We start from the raw sequence: 6,000 nt of genomic DNA, 5'->3' as shown, positions 1-6,000 counted from the left end.
CTTGCCTACGCCTTTTATTAAAGAGATTAAAAATCCCAAAGCACCCTAAAGAAAGTCGTACCATCCTGTTTGTTTGTGTAGCACAAAAAAAAAAAGAAAAGAAACGGAATAAATGTTATCTTTCGGGTGCCTTTCTGGTTGTAAATATGTGGAAAAACGCGATAGCTTTTTTTTTTTTTTAGAAACAGAGCGTCCCGATCAAATCCTTTATGACGCAACCGAGTGTGACGACACGTCACGTGACGCCTGAGGTAGCGCAGTTGTCTAGCTAAGCTAATTGCGATAAATTAATTTGCTTAAAAAGGACAACAACAAAACTGTTCTAGATATTATCTCTACGATCCAACTTCATCTTGGCATACCGATATTTTCCACCGAGAAGATATCCAGTTTAGAGGGCGATTCTCGGGTAGCTTATAATGCTTCAAGCACTTGCGGCTAGCGTTAGCGCTAATGTTAGCTTTCGTGTGCAGCTCGCGCGCGCTGCAAATTAAAACCTTGAGAGGAAATAGATGCAAGTTAACGGGGAAACAGCTCGTTTTCAAAACATCTGTATATACAAAAGCACAGTAATAAACCAAACTCATTAGGTGTCTCCAACCTTTTTTTTTCGTCTGAGAGCTACTATGGCAAAATTAAGGTGGCTAAGAGCGGGTTATTATAAATACCGAGGTCCCAAAATAGAGATTGGTAGGTGGTTCGGAGGCATGGCCCCCTGAGTTTTCCTGCATGTGTGCATTAAATCATAAATTAGACAGATCCACGCTACAAACCGGAAAATGGAGTAAATATGGAGTGTTTATTTTTGACAGTACACAATAACATATCCCAAACAAGCCGAATCACGTACATAATTAGACAAAGGTTTATTGGTTTTACATTCCTGCATATTTACTGTCGGTCGTTTAACATTTCTATCGTAAAACAGCGGTGAAATATGAGATATTTCGTTTACAGCCGCTTACGTCTCGCGCTTCATAACTGTGTCTGAGGCGTGGAGCTGGAATGTTTACACTCAGCGCCTGTGAACATAAACCCCGCCTACTTTGATTTGATTGGCCATCACCACAAACACTGTGACACTGATGAGCGCTGTAGACCGTGAGATATGTCAGATGAGAAGATCTGGGCTTCTTTATCTTTGCAGCACAAAAGCAGAATTAATATAAGGGAATTATTTTACAACTTTTGTTATTGGAAAAATACCAAGGGAACCTCAATGGTGGGGACGGCCCTGGCCAAGAGCTACTCATGTTATATTATTTGTAACATTTATTTACATAGCTTATTTTTTTATCAATTAAACCAGCTGAATAAGCTATTTTTCGTGTTTTAAAAATAAAATTGTCTTTTAAAAAAAATCTGTTATAATTGTCAGATTTCATTCAATCACACAGCGGCGTAATTTCCACTGGGGACTGGGGGAACATGCCATATCCCCATGCCATATTAATGTTAGACTCAGTATGATCATAACTCAGTGGTTTTCATATCAGAGGACAGATGAGGTGGACAGTTAGGATACATGGAGGGATGGGATTGAATGGACAGATGGAGGACAATGAAAAATGTTCTTAATATTAAAGTTAATTTTTTTATGTTTGTGAGATTGTGTGAGAATCTTGCATCCTGTGTACCAAATAAGTAGTGCATTTATGGTGTTATCAATTTCCCCATATTTTTGGATTACAGAAGTGAAGATCTTACTTCCTACCCTGCTATAATAGTGTTGGAGGCATAAAAATGATCTACTTTAGATATTTGTGCTGTACAGAAAATTAGCACCAGGAATGTAAATATTTTAATTTGTTCATTAACTAAGGGTAGTGGTTTATGCATGAAGGACAATTTATTAAAATAATGATCAACATTTTCATATAATTACATATTAATGTTACTGCTGTCTGTCTGCACCTGATATTACACAATAGTGATATAACACACACAAGTCATAAAAGCTTTTTTCCAAACCCCTGCGGTTTGGTGGATGTGTCTCTGACAGACATCCTGTACAACAAGTGATTTATATTACATTTTCAGGTACAGCGGTTAGTTTGAAATAAAAGTTTGTTTAACACAGGAAATTGTGTCTCACATTATTTAAATTTTATTCACAGACAAATCATTAATGGTGAACATGATTCTCTCAAGCCTTGGCGATTGGCCCCTATTAAACATTAAAGAAAGTAAGATACCTTTTTTATATACATAGTTTAGTAGCCTACTATTCTTTTTGGAAGAATTTATCGTTATAATCAACTTTAGTATTTCCTGGATTTTGTATCAGCAAAGGCCATAAATGTGTGTAAATGCAGGAAATGGGATTCAAGTCATAAACATTTTCCCCCATTTTGTACCACCCCCCTCCCCCCACCCCCCGGCACATACACTGATGTCCCCAGCAACACTGAAAAAGAATTTTCATTGGTTTACTTATTTTTCCAGAAATCTGTTCAGATTGACTGCCTGCCATTGTAATGAACCATTAGTGAAGTTACCTGTTTCTCATGAGAGACACAGCTTCATCAACGGACACTCTTCATTGGAGTCATTTATTTCTTATTTGCTGATCGTTTTGATTGATGTCCTTGCAACTGTATGTAATACAATATAAGTAAATATTGGCACAGAAACAATTAGACCAAAAGATGAATCATGTCATTAGAAAAGCAGCCCCAGTGCATGATGCTGCCACTACCATGCTGCATCTTGGGTATGGTGTTTCCTAAACAAACCTTTAGGAATGAAGGAATTATTATTCCTTTTGGAATTACCATAACATATTTTGCCACAGGGTCTGATTTAGTTGGATGAGTTAGTTTGGATAGAATTTTGTGAGAAAGGGCTTTTGTCTAGACTCTCTAACCCACAGCCCAGGCATGTGAAGAATATGAGAGATTGTTGGCACATGCAGAGAGTAATCAGTACTTGTCAGATATTCCTGCATCTCCTTTACTGTTGTCGTAGCTCTCTTGGCAGCCTTCCTGGTAAATGTTTGTCTTTTCATACATTTTGGCAGGACATCTTGTTCTTGGTGCTCCATTTCTGTATTTGTTGATGATGGCCTTTACGGTGTTCCGTGGAACATCTGAAGTTTTACTGAAATTCTTTTATATACCCCTCTACTGATTGTTACCTTTCAACATGTGCATGCTTTTATAACCTTTTTGTGGACCATGGCTTCTGCACTTGGTTGAAACCAAGAACATGTAAAGAAAATCCTACAGAATTGACTGATTATTTTGGGAGTTAGTCAATATAATTGCACTGATGACAGCTGTGTGTTAATTACTTTTGAACAGGAGATTGAATGTGATCGGTTCATTCTGAACACTTCCCCATTATAAAAGGGTGTGCACACTTATGCAGTCAGGTTATGCAGTCATTATTTTACTAATTTTCCTAAAATGTCTCAATGCATTTCATTTTAATTTACACAATGTAATTTCACAGAGTGGGAAAAGTTCTTACATGATTTATTGTTTTTATTTTTTACTTAACAAAGACCTGCCAATATATCAGTGGTGTGTTAGTAGGGACACCTTTACACATGCTAATCATCTGATCTCTATATGGTGTAGCATGGCTGTTTTTGCCATTAGGATTGGTTTGAGTTTTTCAGAAACTGTTAAAGTGGACAGTGAGTGTATTTGAATGAGATGATTTTTCTGCTGTGTTGCTGGAGCTTTTATATGTCAGTGATGGTTGTGGTCTGGACCCCAAAACACCTAGCTAACACTGATTCTGATCAATTGAAATTGATTTAAAATGACAAATACAGATTGTCTTAACTGTATAAATATAATACTGAGTAATTCATGATTGATTATTGATTGTACATTAATGATTGATTAATTGCTGTACGTTTTTTTTAATTGAATCTATTTTTTTACACATTTGAGACTAGCCTTTCCACCATCTTTCAAGCATGAACTAGATGTTTAAGGTTCTGCCACACACATCTCAGTAGGGTTTAGGTCTGGACTTTAACCAGGCAACTTGTATGACTTAATCCTAAATTAAGATTTTGTTTCCTTTGCTTTTTGCTTCAGAATTCATGGTTCTATCATTGATCACACTACCAGCACCATGTTTAACTGTGCTATGATGTTCTTATTGTAGGAAGCTGTGTCTTTATGGTCCCCTTGCCTTGATGATCCATAACAATTGAGTGTTATAAATATGCAAAAATAGAGTAAATAAATAAGGGGCAAATATCTTTAAGATCACTGTTGACTAATATTATGGAGTTGGAAATATGGTAAGCATGTAGCCTGCCCTAAAATGCATCCCCCTTTTTATTGCTTTCCTAACAATGAAATGCACATAGCTTTCAACTGGACCTAAAACAAGCCATGCAAGTTTTTATGGATGTACAAACAACCTAGCCAAAATTAAGAGTGGGTGCAATTTATGGCAGTGGACTGCTTTTTATTCTGATTGACCTGCCAGAGTAGTGGGAAGAAATTTTACTTCTCTATGTTTTCTCTTCATTCACTGTTTTATATAATGAGTCTATCAGTGAGTGTCCCTGTGCAGATTAGATACTTAAAGATATACAGATCTGAAGCATTTATTAACTACTAAGGAGATGAAGAAATGTGTATTCATGCTTTCTGGTGAAGTAAGAATATTCATTATTTTGTAACCTATGAGAACTTGTTTATAGCTCACTATAAAAGAGCTGTGTCCTCTGATCGGCAGCTCACTTCTGCAGTGTAGATGAATTTATACGTCACTGCTGCTGTATTGCTGAAGTGTGCTCCCTCAGCAGAGGAAGAATAAACCTCTCTTCTTTTGATCTAGAGTAAAAGATTGTCTGCTGGTATTATCTGTCGAAAGGAAAAGTCTCCAACAATGACAGTGTAAGATTGTGTACATAATCATTTTGTTTTTGGTTTCAGTAAGTTTGCCTTTAGGTATCAGATTGTCAGGTTCTAACCTCATAGCCTTTTCACAGGTTTTTTAATCAATCTTTCAAAATTAAAAATTACAAAAGCAAAATAAATACTTCAAAAACAAGTAAATGAATGATCGAGATAAATCAGCCAAAATGTTTTTCTTTACATTTAATTTGTGAACATAGTAAGATATGCAGTATACAATTTTATACACTCATAAAGTCAGTGTAAATTGTAATTCTCTGCTTGGCTGCTAATATTGCTGCCAGAGAAGGTGTATATACTCCCAGTGGCTATTTTACATACTATTTTCAGTCTTCATGCACCTTCTGCATTTTTACATCTTTTTCACATGTCCTTGTTTCAGATGTGGAAGTCTAAATAGTAGCATTTGGATCTCCTAGTAAACAATGGCAACCATTAGAGCTCACAATCACTGCAGCGTCCCCAAATGCACTAACAATTCAAGCAAACATCCATGCTTTCTCTCAGCTGCTTAACCAGCAATTTCTTATAATGCTATTATACTTTACTGAGTGTTGTATACAAGTGTGTAATGTATATTCTGTGTGTTATACACATGTACATACCTGCAGATATGGACAGAGAATCAGGGAATAGTGCACAAAGATTCTTCCAGAACTGGTACTTCTCTATCTGTACAGTAGAGCGACATCTAGGGGATCTACTGTTAAACAGCGCTATTTATTTATTTATTTATTTATTTATTTATTTATTTATTTATTTATTTATTTATTTAAAAAGATTTGCCCCAATTTCCAGGACAATATACATAAATATCTTTCAAACTAACATAATTTTTGTTTCATTATTTTAAACTTTAAATGTCAAGCGCTGTTTCCAGTCCACTGTAAGCTAACAGTTGGGTCGTAATGTTCGGGTTTTAGAAGCTTCCAGAAATGAATCTGAGTTAGTCTCTTTCACATGCACAGCTGGTTGTCTCCAAATGGGCTCTCATAATAGCAGTGGACAGAATTGGACTGGATGTTAACATGCAACCCATAGTACAGAATGTGTGCTGTTATACACAGCACAGGTCATGACATATTTCTCTGTGCCAGTATTAAAGAAGGTTTTT

This window comes from Hemibagrus wyckioides, linkage group LG22 (genome assembly GCF_019097595.1).
Source record: "Hemibagrus wyckioides isolate EC202008001 linkage group LG22, SWU_Hwy_1.0, whole genome shotgun sequence".
NCBI classification, from domain to species: domain Eukaryota; kingdom Metazoa; phylum Chordata; class Actinopteri; order Siluriformes; family Bagridae; genus Hemibagrus; species Hemibagrus wyckioides.
This window is presented reverse-complemented; position numbering follows the sequence as displayed.